General features: G+C 42.6%; 10 non-coding genes across 10 annotated transcripts; 2 read left to right on the top strand and 8 right to left on the bottom strand.

Moving 5' to 3' along the window:
* Positions 1-41: 41 nt before the first annotated feature.
* Positions 42-115, bottom strand: trnai-aau (transfer RNA isoleucine (anticodon AAU)). The gene has a single exon. It is a non-coding gene; the product is annotated as a tRNA-Ile (tRNA).
* Positions 116-8,828: 8,713 nt separating this feature from the next.
* trnaf-gaa (transfer RNA phenylalanine (anticodon GAA)) lies at positions 8,829-8,901 on the bottom strand. The gene has a single exon. It is a non-coding gene; the product is annotated as a tRNA-Phe (tRNA).
* An 88-nt stretch (positions 8,902-8,989) lies between these two features.
* On the bottom strand, positions 8,990-9,063 carry trnai-aau (transfer RNA isoleucine (anticodon AAU)). The gene has a single exon. It is a non-coding gene; the product is annotated as a tRNA-Ile (tRNA).
* Positions 9,064-9,165: 102 nt separating this feature from the next.
* trnaq-cug (transfer RNA glutamine (anticodon CUG)) lies at positions 9,166-9,237 on the bottom strand. The gene has a single exon. It is a non-coding gene; the product is annotated as a tRNA-Gln (tRNA).
* A 792-nt stretch (positions 9,238-10,029) lies between these two features.
* Positions 10,030-10,102, bottom strand: trnaf-gaa (transfer RNA phenylalanine (anticodon GAA)). The gene has a single exon. It is a non-coding gene; the product is annotated as a tRNA-Phe (tRNA).
* Positions 10,103-10,190: 88 nt separating this feature from the next.
* Positions 10,191-10,264, bottom strand: trnai-aau (transfer RNA isoleucine (anticodon AAU)). Its single transcript has one exon. It is a non-coding gene; the product is annotated as a tRNA-Ile (tRNA).
* A 102-nt stretch (positions 10,265-10,366) lies between these two features.
* trnaq-cug (transfer RNA glutamine (anticodon CUG)) lies at positions 10,367-10,438 on the bottom strand. Its single transcript has one exon. It is a non-coding gene; the product is annotated as a tRNA-Gln (tRNA).
* A 791-nt stretch (positions 10,439-11,229) lies between these two features.
* Positions 11,230-11,302, bottom strand: trnaf-gaa (transfer RNA phenylalanine (anticodon GAA)). Its single transcript has one exon. It is a non-coding gene; the product is annotated as a tRNA-Phe (tRNA).
* A 4,971-nt stretch (positions 11,303-16,273) lies between these two features.
* trnak-uuu (transfer RNA lysine (anticodon UUU)) lies at positions 16,274-16,346 on the top strand. Its single transcript has one exon. It is a non-coding gene; the product is annotated as a tRNA-Lys (tRNA).
* Positions 16,347-16,464: 118 nt separating this feature from the next.
* Positions 16,465-16,546, top strand: trnas-aga (transfer RNA serine (anticodon AGA)). Its single transcript has one exon. It is a non-coding gene; the product is annotated as a tRNA-Ser (tRNA).
* Positions 16,547-23,195: the final 6,649 nt, after the last annotated feature.

Raw genomic sequence — 23,195 nt, 5'->3', positions numbered from 1 at the left:
AGAATCCTGAAATGCCTCCGAGGCCTTAAAGGGTAAAAGTTTGGCCAGTACGGGGCTCGAACCCGCGACGTTGGCGTTATTAGCACCACGCTCTAACCAGCTGAGCTAACCGGCCACTTTCTGCCATGTTTGTGTAACGGGGGAAAAAATGAAACTGTGAATTAAGTAAGAAATGGTGTCAAAATGCTTGTTTTTGTTAAAAATATCTGTTCTAATTAAATCAAAATCCTATGTTCACTGTTTAACTGTGTAATACATCATGGGGAAAAACAGACACCTACAGGTGAGAAAGGGGGTATAATGGGTGGAGTCAGCCGGCCATTTTGTGAGTTCACTTGTTCAAGAGCTGTTGAGAGTGATTTTTTCTGATGACCAGCCCTTGTACACTTATTGTCTGTGTGGAGCCCTGTTTTTCTTTTGGAGAACACTATAAAGTGAACTTGTTCAGGTAAACTGCTTCCGCGTGATCATTATAAAAAACATATACGAACTAAGAGGGGTTACAATGGTGCCGTGAAGCCTGTTCGTGATCGACGCGACGCTGAGTGCAGTGTGTTATCACTGTGGCGTGGGGCTCGGGTTACCAGTGTGCTGGTTGAGCTGTTTATAAGCTACACAACGCAGATCATCGAGGGAGAGACGAGAAGCGAGTGTGACGGGACTGTCGCGGGTTTCCAGCTTCACGTGAAGATCGACGAGCGATTAACGAGGAGCGAGTGTTACGGGACCGTCGCGGGTTTCCAGCTTCACGTGAAAATCATCGAGGGATTGACGAGAAGCGAGTGTGACGGGACCGTCGCGGGTTTCCAGCTTCACGTGAAAATCATCGAGGGAGAGGCGAGGAGCGAGAGTGACGGGGCCGTCGCGGCTTCCCAGCTTCACGTGAAAATCATCGAGGGAGAGTCGAGGAGCGAGAGTGACGGGGCCGTCGCGGCTTTCCAGCTTCACGTGAAAATCATCGAGGGAGAGGCGAGGAGCGAGAGTGACGGGGCCGTCGCGGCTTTCCAGCTTCACGTGAAAATCAACGAGGGATTAACGAGGAGAGTGTGACGTCACAGGCTTTCGGGTTCGCGTGAAAACCATCGAGACACTGGCGGAGTGCATCTGAAACACCGCGGGGTTCTGATGGACGATTTGCCTGCTGTTTAAGGACGTTGCGATTGAAAAAAAAAAAAAGAAAACTTTCTTTTCTGACCAGCCTTTGAGCAACGGGGATATCGACGGACTGCAGCTAAGTGACTGTTATTGACTGAATCTTTCCTGATTAGTTTATTTACTTTTTGAGTTTCATGATAAAAGTATTTTCAAATGGCTGAGGGTGGTGCAGATAGCTGGTTGTTCGAGGCTGGGCGGGGAAAATACCTGATGCAATATTCTAATGCTAAATTGGGGCAGAGTGGAATGAAAGTTAAGTCCGATGACCATTCAGTGAAAGAGAATTTAATGGCGCATGATGTCAACCAAATCTTCCCTGTCACGTCTACTCCTAAGCCAGGTAAATTGGGAACATCTAGTGATCGTGATGTGGGCGATCTTAATGTTTTAGTTGAGGAATTGGGTCGAAAAATTGGTGAATCAGTTACTGCTAAACTTCTATCAGAGGGTGGATTCGCTGGGAGCTGTAACAGGAATAGCACTTCGAGTTCACAATGTGCTAATCTTGATTTATCACAGCTGAATGTCATCTTGAAATCAGATGAAAAAGAACCGCCTGTGTTTAGGGGCGACAATCTGGGTAGATGTGATGTCCAAGAATGGGTTGACATGATGCAGCTTTACCTACAAAAAAGAAATGTTGACATTCCTAATCAAGCAGACGAAATAATCAGCCATCTTATGGGTAGGGCAAGAGATGTTGTAAAAGTAACTTTGCGCAGTAACCCTACGTTAGACTACAAATCACAGCCAAATTTAATATACAGCATACTTAAGCAACATTTCAGTAACGTGTCATATTCTAGTATGCCACTTGCTGATTTTTACGGCACGTTACCTAGATACGGCGAGAACCCTGTTGACTACTGGCTGCGACTGAATAAAGCAGCAGACATTGCTGACGAGTGTCTCAGGGCTCAGGGTAGGTGTATGGACAATTTGAGTTCTGAAGTTGCAATGATGTTTGTGCGGAATTGTCCAGACACTGATTAAGCGCGTACTTTTAAAGTGCGGCCATTAGAAAAATGGACCGCAAAGGATGTTCAGGAGCTATTAGACAGTTTCCAGCGTGACAGCAAGTCGAGAGCAATTACAAACGAATATGCGATCGGTCAAAACGCGCAGATTTCTTTGCACAGCTGCGAACATGTTAATGCTGGTCCTGAGCCTGTGCTAGCATGTTTTAAGCAGGGACCCAGCGTACCTAATGACTCAAAACCCCATACAAAAGATGAGTCTAGTTTGAATCGGATGGCTGATATGCTGACACAGCTGATTGACATTTTGAAAAAGAAGGAAGAGAGCGTTTCAGAGTATGTGCCTGCAGGTAAAATGCGAGAAATGACTGCAGTTGGGCGAAAAAACTGTAGAATTTGTGGTGACACAGCGCACACTACAATTGACCATTGTAAAACTCATCGTTTGTGCTTTAGGTGCCATACTGCTGGTCATTCCAAACGAGACTGTACAAAGAAATTCGCTACTACACGCTTTTCTTCAGATTCACCTGGCGATCAGGAAAACTGAAACACCCGCATTCGGAGAGGGGGAGTGTGGGTGTTGCAGAAAATTCCCTCGAGGTGGATACTGATTTCGAAGCTTTGTTTCTCTCGTTTAAGAATCTTTGTCCCGACTCTCAGAAAGTCGTCTTTCAGAATACACAACGTATAGCTTGCTCAGATACACTCTTCTACACACCTGTTCTTATTAATGACTCACTCACTGTTAGCGCCATGTTGGACACCGGCTCTATGGCTTGTACTCTGAGTGATTCGGTAGTCACTAAGCTAAGGGAACATGGTGTCCTGGATACTGTTACGGAAAAAGAAACTGATGTCATCATAATAGGATGTGGTGGCAAACGAGTGTTCCCAAAGAGTGTAGTTGAACTTAAACTGGATGTTTATGGCTGTGATGTTATTGTCCCATGTCTTGTCGTTCCAGGCCAAGATGATGAGCTCATTTTGGGGACGAATGTCATTAAGTATCTCGTCCACAGACTGAAGGGTTCTGACAGATATTGGGAATTGATTTCAACCCCCAGTGGACCTAGTTCAGAGGGTGACGAGTTTTTGTCGATGCTGGCTGGTATACGTCGCTGGAGGGGTGAAACAGTTCCGGATGTTGTCGGTACAGTAAAACTTCATAGTGCAGTCACACTTTCGCCTGGTCAGGAACATCTTGTCTGGGGGAAACTACCCGCTAAGTCATGTGGCCAGGTAGGCAGTACTGTGATGGTGGAACCATCTAGAGTCCATTCTGCTTCTAAAAAAGTTTTAGTTGGTCGTGTAGTTTCTCCTCTTTGGGGCGACGGTTGGATACCACTAAAGTTGATTAATCCTAGCGACAAGCCAGTAACGCTGAGGCGAAACACTAAAGTAGCCGACGTTTATCCTTGTATCGCTTTAGAGGATGTGTGCGAAGCGGCGTCTGAGTCTACTGTGCGGCTTTGTGTTCAGCAGTCAGCAGTTGAGCCAGATAGATCCGATGCACCTAGCAGCAGACTTCAAAAGTGCGGTTTGGAGTCTGTTGACTTGGATGCATGTGAAGTTTCAGATTTTTGGAAGGCGAAGCTGTGTGATTTAGTGCTTGAATACGAATCCATTTTTTCTAGACATTCTCTTGACTGTGGCGAAGTTAGGGACTTTGTGCACAGAATTCGCCTAGTTGACGAAAGACCATTTCGTTTACCTTTTAGGCGAGTCCCCCCTTCGCAGTATCAGAAGTTGCGCGTTGCTCTTAATGAAATGGAGGAGAGGGGCATAATTCGAAAGTCCGTTAGCGAATTTGCATCGCCTTTGGTTTTGTGCTGGAAAAAGAATGGCGATTTGCGCATTTGCACGGACTTTCGTTGGCTTAACGCGCGTACTGTGAAAGATGCGCACCCTTTGCCCCATCAGGAGGATTGTCTTGCGGCACTCGGTGGCAATTCATTTTTTAGTACGATGGACTTAACTTCTGGATTCTATAATGTTCCACTGCATGAAGATGACAAAAAGTACACAGCATTCACGACGCCGGTAGGGTTGCACGAATATAACAGGCTACCGCAAGGCCTCTGTAACTCACCTGCGAGTTTCATGAGAATGATGACTAAGATTTTTGGGGATCAAAATTTCTTGTCTCTGTTGTGCTACTTGGATGATTTAATGGTATTTGCACCCAGTGAAGAGGTTGCACTACAGAGGCTCGAAATGGTTTTCGGAATGTTGAAAAAGCACAATTTGAAATTGTCTCCAAAAAAATGTAATTTTTTAAGACGCTCTGTAAAATTTCTTGGTCATTTAATCACAGAAGAGGGTGTGTCAACGGACCCCTAGTAAAGTTGAAGCAATTGCTAATATTACTTCTGCAGATTTAATGTGCCCTGATGGTGCAACCCCGTCGGTTAAGAGAATTCAGTCCTTTCTTGGTCTCGTCATGTGGTACCAAAGGTTCATTGAGAATTGTTCGTCCCTTGCACGGCCACTTTTTGCTTTGACTAGTGGAGTTAGGAAGGCCAGAGGAGTGGGACGCAGAGGGGTTTCTATAACTAGAAAGCTTACTCCCGATGATTGGTCTCCAGCATGTGAGGCAGCTTTGTCTGCATTGAAAGAAGCCCTCCTGTCTAATGTAGTCCTTGCACACCCTGACTTTTCTAGACCTTTTATTCTTGCCACTGATGCATCAACTGAAGGGTTGGGTGCTGTGCTTTCGCAACTGAGTCCAGGAGAAAACAGGGCTCGGCCCATTGCGTTTGTGAGTAGATCACTGTCCAGAGCACAAGCCAGATATCCAGCACATCGTCTTGAGTTCCTCGCGCTTAAGTGGGCTGTATGTGACAAGTTTAGCCACTGGCTAAAAGGGCATCGGTTCACAGCTTGGACAGATAATAACCCATTGACGCACATTTTGACCAAACCTAGGCTCGACGCCTGTGAACAAAGGTGGGTGGCTAAACTCGCTGCCTTTGAGTTTGACATCAAATATGTTCCAGGGTCGAAGAACACAATAGCTGACACTTTGAGTAGGCAACCTTTTGTTGACAGTCGGGTTAGCCATCGCATAGTCAGGGAACCTTATGAAAAGCTTATTGCAGAGTCAAGAAATCATACTTGCGCTACTGTCCAGGATCTTTTCAGATTGTCCAATGCCTGTCAGCGAGTGGTTGGCAGTGCGGAGGTCTCGGCGGATGCTTGTGATCGGATGGGGGTTGCTCCGGACGTGGATGGGCCGGGTAGTTTTTCGAATGCTGAGGTGGCTGCTGTTTTCTCCAATCATCTTTCTTGGGATAATGCGACGAGAATGCGAACTATTCCTTTGGTTGGATTTGTCCAACAAATCACAGACGTTGGATTTGATGCTCTTCCCTCATACTCTCACCAAGAACTAAGAGACAGTCAACTCCAGGATGAACATTTGCAGAGGGTGATGTTCTATGTTGACCAGAAACGTAGGCCTTCCAGGCGTGTGCGTATGGGAGAGCCTAGTGCTGTACGGAAGCTTTTAAAGCAGTGGGACAAACTATCCTTGGCTGACGGTGTCCTGTATCGTGTTTCAAAAGATCCTTTGACACACCATAAACGTTTCCAATTTGTAGTGCCTCCGTCACTCAAAGATGAAGTGTTGAGGGGTTGTCACAATGAGGCTGGACACCAAGGGCAGTATCGTTCTCTTCACCTTTGCCGTCAGCGTTTTTATTGGACAGGTATTGAGCAGGATGTACGTGAGTATGTGAAAGTGTGTAGTCGTTGTGTGCTTGCGAAGACACCGGAGCCAGAGGGACGGGCTTTACTGGAAAGTGTTAAGACCTCTGCTCCACTTGAATTGGTCTGCATTGACTTTTGGACGGCAGAGGATTCACGAAATAAATCAGTTGATGTATTAGTGGTCACCGACCATTTTACTAAGCTTGCCCATGCCTTCTGTTGTTCAAACCAATCTGCTAGGTCGGTGGCAAAGAAGCTCTGGGATAACTATTTCTGCTACTATGGTTTCCCAGAGCGTGTTCATTCTGATCAGGGTGCCAATTTCTGTAGCGAGCTAATCAGACACTTGCTTGAGTTCTCAGGGGTTAAGAAGTCTCAAACTACCCCATATCACCCAATGGGGAATGGCACCCCTGAGCGATTCAACCGAACATTGGGAAATATGATCAGAACTCTTGAGCCTCGACCAAAGCATGACTGGCCTCAGATGCTTCACACATTGACTTTTCTGTACAATTGTACCTCACATGAGACTACCGGATTTCCTCCCTTCTATCTAATGTTCGGCCGTGTCCCAAGACTACCGATTGATGTCATCTTTAAGAGTGTGTTGAGGGATGATCTGAATGTTGCTCTTCCCAAGTACGTTGAGTCTCTGAGTAGGGACTTGAAGGATGCTCTCGCTGTTGCAAAGACTAATGCTTCTAAAGAACAGTCTCACCAAGCCCGCGTATACAATCGCAGAAATAAGGGTGTGAATATTGAAGTTGGTGATAGGGTTCTTTTAGCCAACAAGAGCGAGCGTGGCAAACGTAAACTCTCAGACAAGTGGGACAGTGTAGTGTATACTGTGGTTGATTGCGATCCTAAAACTCACATTTACAAAATAAAACACCCTGTGTCTGATCAAGTCAAAGTTGTTCACAGAAACCTGCTTTTGTGTGTCAATTTTCTCCCTGTATGTGACGCTGTGGGAACAAATGATGATGGGAGTGTGATTTCTGTAGATGATGGCGTTTCTGATGGATGCTCAGTAAGTTCTGATGATTCAATGGACAATGGTGATGGTCTTGTCGTAGCTGACAATGTTTCTCAGATGAATGAGTTGTGTGACATTTCCAACTCAGCTGAAATTGTTGATGTGCCGTCACATAATGCGGGTTCTGAGAATACTTCAATGGATTCTATGATTCTTCAGGACGGACCTGAAACATCTAATGCCTGCGATCCTGATTTTGTTCCTAATGGTAATGTGGATAGCACTGAGTTACCGGGTCGCAGATCAAGGTTTGGCAGATTGTTGAAGCCAGTAAATCGCCTTATTTCTTCCATGAGTCAACAGACCTTGTTTAGTTCAAGAAAACAAAGTCTGGGAAAATGGTCCTTTTCAATTGTTAGTTTGAAACATTGATATGTCAGAATTTTTTTTTGTATCTGTCTCTGTAGAAAACAAGTGAAATGAATTGCAAGTGTGATGTGTTAAAGGCACGTCATTTGGGTCATGATCAGGATAAGTGATATCCGCAGCACTTTTTCCTATCAGTTCTTAATTTGAACAGATAAAACGGATCAAAAGCTTTGTGCTAAGAATGGCAATTCTTGGTTAATTTCTGCATTTTTGTGTTTTCTAAGGTTGTCGCATTTTGTCACATTCAGTGGGGGAGAATGTAACGGGGGAAAAATGAAACTGTGAATTAAGTATGAACGGTGTCAAAATGCTTGTTTTTGTTAAAAATATCTGTCTAATTAAATCAAAATCCTATGTTCACTGTTTAACTGTGTAATACATCATGGGGAAAAACAGACACCTACAGGTGAGAAAGGGGGTATAATGGGTGGAGTCAGCCGGCCATTTTGTGAGTTCACTTGTTCAAGAGCTGTTGAGAGTGATTTTTTCTGATGACCAGCCCTTGTACACTTATTGTCTGTGTGGAGCCCTGTTTTTCTTTTGGAGAACACTATAAAGTGAACTTGTTCAGGTAAACTGCTTCCGCGTGATCATTATAAAAAACATATACGAACTAAGAGGGGTTACATTTGCTAAAAAGCTCAGAGTAACTGTCATTTTCTTCACGAGATAAGAACGCTATTCCAGCTTTTTTTGTGCAGTGCTGGTAAAAAAACAAGGTCCCACCAAGATTTGAACTCGGATCGCTGGATTCAGAGTGCAGAGTGCTAACCATTACACCATGGAACCTCAAGTCTTCTGCTCGGTGCTGCCCGGGCCAAAGAGAAAATAATGTAAAAAAAAAAAAAAAAAAGAAAACGGCCTTGACAGAAAGTAGCAGAATGTCAATACAAGGCAGTGCCAATGTGCATTGATTTCTGAGTAACTCGTCATTCGGCATGCAGGGCTCCTCACACGTTTACTGGAGCAGGACCAGGTAGGGCCTTCAAAAGAAAAGCGCACTATTCCAGGCATTTTGACGACTAAACGGCAGGCAGGGCAAAGAGGCCACCACAGAGCAAATGTGATCTTTTTTTTCTATTTTGACCACGTCGAAAATCGCCAATTATTGATTGCTTTGAGGGGAATTAGCTCATGGTTAAGCGCTCGCTTTGCATGGGAGAGGTAGCGGGAACAATGACTGCATTCTCCACCTCTGTTTTCATGCCTTTTTACATTGGCTTTTATTGCAAAGCTGGTGGCACCTTGAGGGTTTAAAGCGAAACTACTTACGTCAGCTTTGCCGGTTTCTGTGTAGTACATATCATTGCAACCCTTCAGAAGCCCTATCAAGTCACAGTTTTCTTTTATTCAGCAGCACGTCCGCAGTGGGACATCAAAGCGCTAAATACATAGCATTATAGAGTGCTGTCGATCAGGCCATTGGAATCATCGCCAGAAGCAACGTGACCATCTGGGAGGAAGATAGTGTTTTGGTCAAGTGGAAGCAGGTGGACTTAAGGGTGAAGCAGCTAGGCTTTTTGGGTGACTTTCAGTCACCTGACCCTTGTGCACAAAATAGAACAACACCACTATTTTGCCGAAACCCAGGATCGAACCAGGGACCTTTAGATCTTCAGTTTAACGCTCTCCCAACTGAGCAATTTCGGCTGCCTTTTCACAAGAATCCTGCAGCATTCGTGTCTGTGAGACTAAGCAGAATGCTGAAATGCCTCCGAGGCCTTAAAGGATAAAAGTTTGGCCAGTACGGGGATCGAACCCGCGACATTGGCGTTATTAGCACCACGCTCTAACCAGCTGAGCTAACCGGCCACTTTCTGCCATGTTTGCTAAAAAGCTCAGAGTAAGTGTCATTTTCTTCAAGAGATAAGAACGCTATTCCAGCTTTTTTTGTGCGGTGCTGATAAAAAAACAAGGTCCCACAGAGATTTGAACTCGGATCGCTGGAATCAGAGTCCAGAGTGCTAACCATTACACCATGGAACCTCAAGTCTTCTGCTCGGTGCTGCCCGGGCCAAAGAGAAAATAATGTAAAAAAAAAAAAAAAAAAACAGAAAACGGCCTTGCCAGAAAGTAGCAGAATGTCAATACAAGGCAGTGCCAATGTGCATTGATTTCTGAGTAACTCGTCATTCGGCATGCAGGGCTCCTCACACGTTTACTGGAGCAGGACCAGGTAGGGCCTTCAAAAGAAAAGCGCACTATTCCAGGCATTTTGACGACTAAACGGCAGGCAGGGCAAAGAGGCCACCACAGAGCAAATGTGATCTTTTTTTTCTATTTTGACCACGTCGAAAATCGCCAATTATTGATTGCTTTGAGGGGAATTAGCTCATGGTTAAGCGCTCGCTTTGCATGGGAGAGGTAGCGGGAACAATGACTGCATTCTCCACCTCTGTTTTCATGCCTTTTTACATTGGCTTTTATTGCAAAGCTGGTGGCACCTTGAGGGTTTAAAGCAAAACTACTTACGTCAGCTTTGCCGGTTTCTGTGTAGTACATATCATTGCAACCCTTCAGAAGCCCTATCAAGTCACAGTTTTTCTTTTATTCAGCAGCGTGTCCGCAGTGGGACATCAAAGCGCTAAATACATAGCATTATAGAGTGCTGTCGATCAGGCCATTGGAATCATCGCCAGAAGCAACGTGACCATCTGGGAGGAAGATAGTGTTTTGGTCAAGTGGAAGCAGGTGGACTTAAGGGTGAAGCAGCTAGGCTTTTTGGGTGACTTTCAGTCACCTGACCCTTGTGCACAAAATAGAACAACATCACTGTTTTGCCGAAAGCCAGGATCGAACCAGGGACCTTTAGATCTTCAGTTTAACGCTCTCCCAACTGAGCAATTTCAGCTGCCTTTTCACAAGAATCCTGCAGCATTCGTGTCTGTGAGACTAAGCAGAATGCTGAAATGCCTCCGAGGCCTTAAAGGGTAAAAGTTTGGCCAGTACGGGGATCGAACCCGCGACATTGGCGTTATTAGCACCACGCTCTAACCAGCTGAGCTAACCGGCCACTTTCTGCCATGTTTGCTAAAAAGCTCAGAGTAACTGTCATTTTCTTCAAGAGATAAGAACGCTATTCCAGCTTTTTTTGTGCGGTGCTGATAAAAAAACAAGGTCCCACCGAGATTTGAACTCGGATCGCTGGATTCAGAGTCCAGAGTGCTAACCATTACACCATGGAACCTCAAATCTTCTGCTCGATGCTGCCCGGGCCAAAGAGAAAATAATGTAAAAACAAAAAAAAAAAAAACAGAAAACGGCCTTGCCAGAAAGTAGCAGAATGTCAATACAAGGCAGTGCCAATGTGCATTGATTTCTGAGTAACTCGTCATTCGGCATGCAGGGCTCCTCACACGTTTACTGGAGCAGGACCAGGTAGGGCCTTCAAAAGAAAAGCGCACTATTCCAGGCATTTTGACGACTAAACGGCAGGCAGGGCAAAGAGGCCACCACAGAGCAAATGTGATCTTTTTTTTTCTATTTTGACCACGTCGAAAATCGCCAATTATTGATTGCTTTGAGGGGAATTAGCTCATGGTTAAGCGCTCGCTTTGCAAGGGAGAGGTAGCGGGAACAATGACTGCATTCTCCACCTCTGTTTTCATGCCTTTTTACATTGGCTTTTATTGCAAAGCTGGTGGCACCTTGAGGGTTTAAAGCGAAACTACTTACGTTAGCTTTGCCGGTTTCTGTGTAGTACATATCATATCATATCATTGCAACCCTTCAGAAGCCCTATCAAGTCACAGTTTTCTTTTATTCAGCAGCGCGTCCGCAGTGGGACATCAAAGCGCTAAATACATAGCATTATAGAGTGCTGTCGATCAGGCCATTGGAATCATCGCGACTATCTGGGAGGAAGATAGCGTTTTGGTCAAGTGGAAGCAGGTGGACTTAAGGGTGAAGCAGCTAGGCTTTTTGGGTGACTTTCAGTCACCTGACCCTTGTGCACAAAATAGAGCAACAGCACTGTTTTGCCGAAACCCGGGATCGAACCAGGGACCTTTAGATCTTCAGTCTAACGCTCTCCCAACTGAGCTATTTCGGCTGGTCATTTACAATATCGTCCAATTTTCCCCTCGGCAAAGGAAGCTGCGTATCTGCCACAGCAATTGGATCAAGTGGAGTCAGTCCCTGAGTGAGTACACTCATTTCCTCATCCTTTTGCCTCCGCTGAAACCTGATAATAAATGATATGTATTATTCATTTATATTAATTTAGAAGTATTCAGGTAATTTAAAGAAAATAATGTGCTTTGCTTACCACTGAATGAGCGTCTTCTGATTTAGCTCAAAAAGCTGGATCACTGTTTCATCCATCAGCCTGCGACTGCCAAGCACCAGATCCCGGATGTGGTGGTAATCGGTCAGTATTTTAGACCACCTGTGCGTGCGAACACCAGCCTTCTTGGAAGTGGACTTGTGTACGACACACAGCTTTGTACAAATGGCCTCAACCAAGCGGCTGGTGCTAGGCCACTGTGCTGGACCCTCAGGATGTCCAATCAGACAGCGCTTGACGCTCTCCACACCTGGAGTGACTCCGGAGCGCTTCGGTGCCTTAAAGCGCCCATGTGTCAGCTAAGGCTGATGTCGAGGCTGGTAGTTGATGCGCTGTTTATCAACATCCAGGAGAGCTGTCCACAGCTGGATGGCCTCTGTCACCTGCAAGTCAGTGAGGTAAGGAGCCTAACGAAGACCTACCAAACAAGCAGCCAGATCCTGCACCTTGTCCCACCCAGCAATGCCATCAGGTCCAATGACTACTCCCTGGTAAATACAGAATAAATTTAGTATATGTGGAATAAAAAAAGACTAAATAAAATTAAGTTCTTAATATATCTTACCTAAGCCTCAACAGAGAGACTGTCTCCAGACTTGGATGGCTGTGACGGCACTGAGGGGGCTGGGCTAGGAAGCTGTCCTTCTCCACCAGCTGATGTGGACGGCTCAGCCAGTGATGCTGGGGACTGAGGCAGAGGCGAAGATGAGGGGCTGTTTCTGAGATCACGGCAGGGGTCATCCTCATACAGCACTGGAACTGTGATGTCCTCCATGATGTCCTCCTCAAACCTGTCATCTTGTAGATCCTCGTCATCTACTTCCTCCACCAGCCTGTCTTCCACCTCTGGGTTCTGGCTGTAAAGGTGCTCCATTCCCAGCAATTCACCTTAAAAAAAAATAAAACAATAAAAAAACATATATTAAATAAAACTAATGATAAAATAAACATTTAGATTACCATTTTGTGTAGTACATTAAAAGCTTAATGAATAACTTCCATAACAACTAATTAATGGATTTCTTGCCTGTATATGCTCCAGGAGGGTGATAGCGGTTATCCCAAGGCTTGCGTCCTGAGACATATCTTTTGGTGGACAATGAGCATTGTGTTTTTCCTCTCTCTCTCCCTGCAGGTAACTGTGTCCACCTGGTAGCAATCATTGGATCTTTCTAGAAATGGCCCATAATGAACGAGTGACTCAGACCCGATAGAGGACTCGAGAGGTGAACGGATCAAATCTTTTTCGGCTCTAAACGCATATGATTGGTTTCTGCCTTTCCGCAATGAAACACACGAAATGTGATAAAGACTTGAAATAACGATACCACCTGCACAAATGTACGCACGCGCAAATTAACAAATCACTCCCTGAGAGGACTTATAGTTCCCAAATCATATTGAAGATTCGTTTAAAATGAACGAAATGTTCATGATCGACCCATTACTAAACCTGGTTAGATACCTGCTCCAGTCGGGGATTGAACCTTGTGATCTACCCAAAGTGTTATTTATGGACATATTTCTTGAACCAGTACTGTTATATATGCATTGAGTAGTTTCTGGTGGGGAAAAAATACAAAATATAACCTTAATTTCGCTTCTTTCTTTCTCAATTTCTCAAATTTTCTTATTTTTCTTGTGCTTTTTTCTTCCCCTTCCAAAACAGACTATTGTTCCCCAGCTTTAGCGGAGTCAGTAGAGGGTCCAGGGTTCAAGTCCGTGTTCGGGCATGAGAGACTCTTTGTGGAGCCACAGCTTTTGCCGTTGAGCTATCGCTTGCATGGCTAAGTGGTTAAGGCGATCGACTAGAAATCCGTTGGGGTATTCTCCTGCTGGTTCAAGTCCTGCTAACTATACCCACATCCTGTTCCTTTTTAAAATTGCAGCAGTCATCAATTGTTTGCATTTCCATTGTTTCTTGGGAATAGCGTTGTGCTGGTAGGAGGAGAAAAACAACAGTGTGTTCTCACTGAAGAGAAAGGGGCATATCACATGGAGGAACATACCACACAAGAGCCACAGCGGCTGTCCCGTAGCTCGCTGTGATCGTATAGTGGTTATTACTCTATGTTGTAGTCGCAGCAACCCCGGTTCGAATCGAGATCATGGCAGGTTTTTCAAGGTGGTATTGGATTTGCACTCTGTGTTGCCATTCGTAATCTCCAGCCACCTTTTAGTGCAGGCTGTGCTAATGGCACGTCCTGAATGTTTACGTTTCCTAAAGTGTGGAAGACCAGGGGTCCGTTCTTCGTACGTGGATAACTCAGTTAGCTGGATTTGGATGTTGACGATTTGACACGATCCAGGATCGTTTCGTTCTTCAAAGCTGATCCGAGAGTTGTTGTCATGGCAACAGTTCTGCTAGGTCAAACCTGATCGGAAGCAGGTTCAATTCATATAAACAGGATTAGATCGGCTCAGTTCAAGCAAAGATAATACAGAAAGTTTGTTCCGAATTCTGATATTTTCTTACAGTAGTAGTTATACACACTTGGGAAAATGGTACATATTTTTTAACTATATATATAAAGTTATAGTCATTAATAAAATAAATAAAGTTATACATATTAATAAAACTTATGCAATCTGCACCCTCGAAATGAAAGTACAAAGACTGCCATCTGGTGCAAAGAGAAAACTTATTGATATGAACTTTTTAGATCGCTTTAGTACAAATTGTGTATAAATGAAATACACAATATGTGACTTTTTTTTAAAGCAATAATACATTAATGCAGTCATAAACAAGTTTTGATAGTTAATATGCCAGTGATTTGATGCTTCACAAAAGTTGCAGACACCTTTACCAATATGAAAATGCTTTTGTAAACAACCAGTTATTCTTTACACCGATTAAAAAACGGCTACTATAATAAAGAAAATATTTTCTAAATGTAGAACTAAATACATTGATTTGCATTGAAATACATGATGAATACTCTTGTCTTGACAAATGAAAGAGTAAAGCCTGCAGCTCACAACAAATGTGTAAAGTTCTTGCGTGTCATATTTAACAAACCGTTTACTGCTAATTTGATGTAATTTTGCTCACATGGATAATTGAATATTAATCAGATGATGTCATTACGCTGCTGTGCCGTCAGCCAATCGTTGCATTGCTGATCATGATTTCGAGGATCGATAGATCTGTCCTTCATAACACACGCAGCGATCTCAGATCAGTTCATCCAGACATTCTAATCTGATTCGCGAACTTGTTTGAAGAACCGAAGAGATAAATTATCAAGATTAAAAGATCCAGGATCTGCCAAATAATCTTAGATCATTTAAGCGAGGTACGAAGAACGGACCCTAGGGATTCGATATGAGAAACAGGATCTATGATGCCAGTATGCTGTGTAGATAAGTACTGATCAAGTCACGCTTCTAAGGTATGGAAGGAATCTTTTCAATTGTTGAGTGTCCATTCATTGCCACAACAGCAGAAAGACCTTCTGCAGTTATCATTGATCTATTTAATGTCTCCTACATGACATGGAGTCCAAACTATTGTGTTGTACTGATGTCTACACCTACAACAACCATAAACCCAACCTTAAAGTAACCTGTCGTGTTTTAGCAACATCTACACCAACCATAAGCTTAAACCTCATTTCACAGTAAACTTTAGTGTTCTGTGAAGGTCTGCGCCGACCACAACCCTAAAGATTGCCTACTTGTAAATTACTGTTGTGGAGCCTGGATAGCTCAGTCGGTAGAACATCTGACTTTTAATCTAAGGGTTGAGGGTTCAAGACCCTGTTTGGGTGTGCAAGGCTCATTTTGTGGAGCCACAGCTTTTGCCGTTGAGCTATCGCTTGATCAAAGTTTCATCTGGATGCACAATACATGTACTACACATCAAGACATGGCAGCTCAGGCAGTCTTGTAGTCATGGCTGAGTGGTTAAGGCGTTTGACTTGAAATACGTTGGGGTATTCTCCCGCAGGTTCAAGTCCTGCCAACTATACCCACATCCTGTTACTTTTTAAAATTGCAGCAGTCATCAATTGTTTGCATTTCCATTGTTTCTTGGGAAAAGCGTTGTGCTGGTAGGAGGAGAAAAACAACAGAGTGTTCTCACTGAAGAGAAAGGGGCTTATCACAGGGAGGAACATACCACACATAAGTCACAACGGCTGTTTCATAGCTCGCTGTGATCGTATAGTGGTTAGTACTCTGTGTTGTGGCCGCAGCAACCCCGGTTTGAATCCGGGTCATGGCAGGTTTTTCAAGGTGACATTGGTGTCGCACTCTGTGTTGCCATCCGTTATCTCCAGCCTTCTTTTAGTGCAGGCTGTGCTAATGGCACGTCCTGAATGTTTACGTTTCCTAAAGTGTGGAAGACTAGGGATATGATATAAGAGAAATAGGATCTTTGATGCCAGCATGCTGTGTAGATAAGTACTGATCAAGTCACGCTTCTAAGGCATGGAAGGAATCTTTTCAATTGTTGAGTGTCCATTCATTGCCACAACAGCAGAAAGACATTCTGCAGTTATCATTGATCTATTTAATGTCTCCTACATGACATGAAGTCCAAACTATTGTGTTGTACTGATGTCTACACCTACAAAAACCATAAACCCAACCTCAAAGTAACCTGTCGTGTTTTAGCAACCTCCACACCAACCATAAGCTTAAAACCCCATCTCACAGTAAACTTTAGTGTACTGTAAAGGTCTGCGCCGACCACAACCCAAAGCTTGCCTACTTGTAAATTACTGTTGTGGAGCCCGGATAGCTCAGTCGGTAGAGCATCAGACTTTTAATCTGAGGGTCCAGGGTTCAAGTCCCTGTTCGGGCGTGTGACGCTCATTTTGTGGAGCCACAGCTTTTGCCGTTGAGCTATCGCTTGATGAAAGTTTCATCTGGATGCACAATATGTGTACTAGGCATAAAGAAATGGCAGTACAGGCAGTCTTGTAGTCGTGGCCGAGTGGTTAAGGCGATGGATTAGAAATCCATTGGGGTCTCCCCGCGCAGGTTCGAATCCTGCCGACTACGTCCTGCCCCTTTTTAAAATTGCAGCAGTCGTCAATTGTTTGCATTTCCATTGTTTCTTGGGAAAAGCGTTGTGCTGGTAGGAGGAGAAAAACAACAGAGTGTTCTCACTGAAGAGAAAGGGGCTTACCACAGGGAGGAACATACCACACATGGGTCACAACGGCTGTCTCGTAGCTTGCCGTGATCGTATAGGGGTTAGAACTTTGCGTTGTGGCCGCAGCATCCCCGGGTTGAACGGGGTCATGTCGTGAATTCGACTTTTCATCAATTAGAAATTATCAGACCGGAGGTTTTGAATATCAGAAAATGGACTTTATTCTCCATAATAAAGCCGAGAAAGAGCAGAGCAGAGCAGACCCCAGAGCATTCTGAAGTCTCTCCGGGACACCTTCTAAAGTATCTGTGTTCTCCATAATCTTTATACAGGTAATTATGACACACCCCTTTGTGTCTCTTTTTAACTCTTGACCATTTTTGAATAGGTTTTCTAGTCTAAGGGGTCCTGCTATTCTTGGCTCTCAGCCCACCAGCTCATGTCAACAGAGATGTTACAGGTCTATGTCAGCTAAGTATAGATACAACTTATGCAAAGGAACTAAGGGTTAACATACATTGTTATGATAGGATAATAACTTGATAATATGTTACTCATTCTAACTTCTGCCACATATAGCTTCATACAAGTATTTAACATATATAATCAGTGCTTTACATATTCAGTTATTCTACACAATCAGCCATTCAGTAATAGCCTTCTCCTAGTGTTGCTTCTGTGCAGGCATACTCATATTACACAGTATTTTTAACACATGCTGGCATGTTTGCTGCAAACACTACATACATTTTGTGAAGAGAAAATTAACTGCTTTACACTTAGAAAATACTTCACACTGAGAGAATAGAAATCTTCTTCAATCCCTCCTCTTAAGACTTTAGTCTTAATATTATTGTCTTTTAACCCAAAGTGCAATTTCATAATCCAGTTCTCTTAATTACCTCTATCTAGTGACTGATATAAGCCACATAGCTGTTATCAATTGACTAGATTATGCCACTGTACTTTGACAGAAGTCCAGCCAAACATCTCCCCTCTCTTTTGATTTGAATGAAGTAAAAGACTGTACTCTGTTTTTTTCTCTTAACGCATCAAAGACAATAAAGTTTTAAGCATAAGTATTCAGTTGGTTCAGTCCTAGCTGCTGGTTTTCACACTCATGTAGAATATACTGAAGTGATATTATATATAGGTACCATAAAAGCAATATGCAAACAAATTCAATATGCAAACATAAAAAGCATCAAATGTGATCTTGATCTTTGGTCATCCTTGTTTCTCTTCTTCTAAGCTACCAGCATCTTCACTTGACTTTAATAGATGTTAATGGAGATGTGTGGTTGAGAGTCTGAGTTTTGAAATCTGCAGTTGTGCATTCATCATCCCTTGACTTGTGGCACTTCTGTATGTGGTATTCAGGCATATTATCAGAATCACTCTTTACTTTGTTCTGATTAACTTCTCCTTCCACACGTTACACTTAGTAGTTTAGAGCTTTGGAATATTCAGGCTCCTCTGTTTCCGGTCAGCTTTCCCTTGCTGGAGTTGTTTCCTTTCGCTCCTTTGAGGCATTGGTACCCCATTAATGGCATCCACTTTGGCAGCTGTTGGATTTGCCCTCATCCAGATATGGTCCTTTCCTCCTGAGCTCTCTCCTTTTTCCAGAACATCCACAGATAGACTCGTTCAGCTGGACCAATTGGACCTTGTATCACTGCTCTCTCACATGGCTCCTTTCTGGTTTCCTGCACAGTTATCGCTTTGCACATGGCAATTAATTGTTTCTTTATTTAAGTCCCTACTGCATTAGACATCCTTGCAAACCATTCCAAGAGGTTATGTGCAAGGTTATAGGTGAGATTATATGCAAGGTTTTATGCAGTTTCATGTGGTTTCTTGCAAGGGTTGACCCAATAGTAGTTCATGTGATGCAGTGTTAGATGCCTGTTTCTGTCAGTTTCCATGCCATCATTCACCAATGCACTTGTTAACACATTAAACTCATTAAGGCCGTACTCACACTAGGTACAGTTGCCTCGAACCGGGCCAAAGCACGCTTGTCCCCCCTCCCGTCTCCCCCGACGGCCCGCGCTCACACCATATCGGGCCTCGGCACGCTTACGTCATCGCTGCTGCGCTGTTCAGAAGCGCTCTCTATGGCAAGCCTTTTAGCATTTCAATTTTTGTTCTGACTCCATAAATATATTTAGAGATATCTCTAATTATATTTTGACTAGTCATAATTATAATTCGACTAGTCAGAATAACAATTAGAGATATCTGCAATTGCAATTGTACTAGTACGAAATCAGATTGGAGATATCTGCAAATATATTATGACTAGTCATATTCCTCCATTGACTTCCATTGAAAAATATTTGCAGATATCTCTAAATGAGTTTTGACTAGTTACAATTGTACAATTGAGTTTTTACTAGTCATACATTTGGAGATGTCTTTAATTCGTAATATTTAGAGATATTTACAAATATATTTGAAGATATCTCTAATTAATTTACTAATAGTCGAATTACAGTTGTAGATATCTTGAATTGGATTTTTTTGACGAGTCAACTCAGTTAGAGATATCTGCAAATATTTTTCAATGGAAGTCAATAGAGGAATATGACTAGTCATAATTTATTTGCAGATATCTCCAATCTGATTTCGTACTAGTACAATTGTAATTGCAGATATCTCTAATTGTCATTCTGACAAGTCGAGTTATAATAATGACTTGTCAAAATATATAATTATATCTCTAAATATATTTATGGATAGCCAGAACAAGGTTTAAATGTTAAAACGGCTTGCCATACGCTCTCACTCAGCAGCACAGTGGAGATTTCTCTAGTTATATCCTTTCAGTCGTTTGTTATGCAGTGACATGCAGTCAAATATTTCGCCAAACAGTCCTTAGGGATGCGGGGACACACAGTCAGATATTTTACCGAACAGATCCGCCACTTTTGGCGCTCATAAACAATCAAAGCTCTCGTGCTGCAGGAATGAGGAGGTCTGCTGAAGGCGCGCAGCTGTGGTGCTGTGAGGAGTTTGCGTCTTTAATAAACTATGGCAGTTTGCGATCACTGAACAGTAAGAATGATTAATAAATCCATAACAAACAGTCCCTTAAAAGTCACGTCTCGCTTTCGGTTTCGGGCTTTGGCGCGTTTCGCGCTCACACACAAGCGTACTGCGCCAAAGCCCAAGTGTACCGCGCTCAGGCACACCTCTTCCAACCGGGCCAGGGCCGGCCAAGTGAACCGTGCTTGAGCCCGGTTCAGCGCACTCACACTTCTCAAACGATCCGGGAAACGGGCCTGGGCACGGTACGGATGGCATAGTGTGAGTAGGCCCTAAGTTTATTATTTTCACATCTTTCATTGAGCGTTGGCCTTGATGGATCATCTTCATCTCTTTCAGCCATTTCTGGTAATTGAGCATAATACAATTACTCTCTCTTTTGCTTTATTCAAAATTTTTCATACTCCTTTAGATGTTTTTATTTATTGATCACTTATTCACTTTGACTTTAATTACTTTATGAATGCAAACCTTTTATGAACTTATTTCTGCTGATGTTTCAAATCCTTGGAAGTGCTTCTTTCGTCACAAATGAATAACTGTTCCTGCTTCATAATTTGCTTCTGGTACCATCTCCAATCATCTACTCATCATAGTTTCTCAACTGTACTTGTTTACAGAATAATTCTCTATCCAGTCAACACCAAAAACAGTCATCATATCTCACTGTTTGGAGCAATGGTCTCCAGTCAAGTCTTTTAATTGAACTAGATCTTTGTGAAGCTGTAGATAATTCAATCATCCACATATTGTGACAGTGTCCATCCTAAGATCTTCTCCCTAATTTTAACCCTTTATGCATTCTGGTGTATACAATATATGATAGTCATCAGCCTACACAAGTACAAACAAGTTTCTACCCTCCTCTGGTAGTTACCTAAAATAAACTCAATAGAAACCCAATACTTGAAATATTTACCATCCAAAAAAACATATCTCCACATACAATATGAACTTCAGCTGGAAAATCTTCTCCTATTGATTGCTCTTAAATCATATTATCAACATTAAGCCTCTTTTATCTGTCTTGATTAACCATTTATTTTAATTAGCAAATTAACTTCAATTAAACATTATTAGTTACTTATAATTTATTACTCCTTTAAATTTAAATAGAAATGTCTAGGACAGATTGTATATTACAGTAAATGTTTCTATTAATGCTCCTATTTTTACACTTTTTGAAAGAGTTTTATACCTATTTCAGCATCTAGTGTTTTTCTTTCTGGGCAGATCTACATCTGATTTAATTTGAACCCTGGCTGTCAATCCAGTTTAGAATTCAGTACAAAGTACTGCTCTATGTTTTTAAATCCCTCCATGGCCCCTGAGTATATTTCTGAGCTAATTAATATACACCAACCCGTGAGATCTCTTCACACTAAGGATCGACTCTATTTGCCAGTTTCACAATCACGCTTGAAATGTGGGGTGATAGAGCTTTTTCAGTCACAGCTGAAGACTCTGGGCCGATCTTCCACTCTCCTTAAGAACTTCTCCAACTCTTGAGTGTTTTCAGAGGTCACTGAAACACTTATTTTCTTCAATTTTTACTTGTGTGTTGTGAGTTGATGTATTTAGTTTCTTGTATGTTTGCTTGTATTCTGTGTTTTATGTTCAGCACTTTGGTAGCCATTGTGGTTGGTTAAAAGTTAATTAAAAAGTTGATTAGGATAAACAGCAGGAGCACAGAGCTATAGTGGAGCTGGTGAAACCCTCCATGATGATGCGAGCCCTACTTTCTGGAGGTTTCAAACACCTCTAGACTGCCTGGATGTCCTTAAAGGGGGGGTCTAGAGTGTGTTTTTAAGGCTTGGTTGTGTTGATAGAATGCAATGCGATGTGTGCTCATGCTTTATTTGTAGAAAAGCTTATTTTTATATATCTGACTTTGACTATATACAGCTACTTAGCTAACATGAAGACAAATGTCATATATCCTAGTTCCTCTGAAAGGCCTGTCCTCAAGAGGCTTTGATTGGTCAGCTAATGTATTGTGCTGTGATTTGCAGATTGGCTTCACGTCACCAGGAAAAGTGTCACGGCTCTACAAGCACGCACTTTTGCGATGTGTAAATCCTATCAGTCAGAGTAGCTGTTAGCCGTATCAGTATGAGCCTAAATCAGACAGAAAATGACACTGAGGACACAGCTGAAGCTCACGCCTGCTCTCTAAAATATCATCTGACAAGTGTCTGTCACATATATTCAGAATAAGCATGTGTGAGTCATATGAAACATTCTCGTATTTTTAGAGTGTTAGTTATCTGAGATGTAAAATGCCGGGAAAGTGTCCTCATAGAGAGACACTGCATTTTTTGCACTGAATTTGCACAGAATTTTTAGCTGAAATGTTAGCATTGCCAAACAGCATTTCCCGTTGTTTACATCCTTGTTTATGTCCTCGCTACAACGTACCGTTAGCGCTAGAAACTGTGTCTGATGTACTGGAGAAGATTGAAACTGCTGTACTAGAGACAATTGAATCGGTGGACATGGCTGGATAAGGCTGAGGAGCTGCAGGCAAGATTACAGGGCAGGCAATCCTGATCACTGACATGGAGGAATCTTTAGAAACAAAAACACACAAACAGCAAACAACAATGAATATATTTATATATCTTCTATATTTCTGTCACATATGCATCTGTTTCATTTTAGTCTGAAAAGTGCTTTGAGATGCAACTTTAAAGATGCTACAGAAGATTATTGTCATTAGTTTGTTTGTTAAATAATAATAAATAAAACAATTTTAAAAAATCCTATTTTGCAGTGTTAGGTGTTACATAAAGAGTTGGACTATTGGAACATCTGAAGGAAGCCATTTGTATTTTCTAGACATAAATACTATTTAAAGCTAAAATCAGCAGATGTGCTCACTAACTAGTGAAGTTAAACCAGTCACTACAGTCAGACGTGCTTCAGACTATTAAACACACCAGATCAACACATACATATTGTGTTTGTCCTCTATACAGGCTACAGCGCTGTAAACTCACTGTTCGGTTCTGTGAGAGTTTGTCTTCAGCTCTACAATCCTCAAACTGTGTCCTGAGAGAGCTGGCCCTGATTAACAATGACCTGCAGGATTCAGGAGTGAAGCTTCTCTCTGATGGACTGAAGAGTCAACACTGTAAACTGGACACACTGAGGTCTGAGTTTAAACACCTGATTGATTGATTTTTGTTTTGTTACATCAGACAAATCACATTAACAGTGTGTTTTTTGTAATGTGTGCTCTTTCTCAGACTGATGACATGTAAACTCACTGCCGATTCTTGTAAGAGTTTGTCTTCAGCTCTACAATCCTCAAACTATGTGCTGAGAGAGCTGGACCTGAGTAACAATGACCTGCAGGATTCAGGAGTGAAGAAGCTCTCTGATGGACTGAAGAGTCAACACTGTAAACTGGAGACAATGAGGTCTGAGTTTAAACACCTGATTGATTGATTGATTTATTGATTTTTTGCTTTGTTACATCAGACTGATCACATTAACAGTGTGGTT

Source organism: Danio rerio, chromosome 4, assembly GCF_049306965.1.
Source record: "Danio rerio strain Tuebingen ecotype United States chromosome 4, GRCz12tu, whole genome shotgun sequence".
NCBI lineage: Eukaryota > Metazoa > Chordata > Actinopteri > Cypriniformes > Danionidae > Danio > Danio rerio.
Note: the sequence above shows the minus strand (reverse complement) of the source record. Positions and strands in the feature narration are given on the sequence as shown.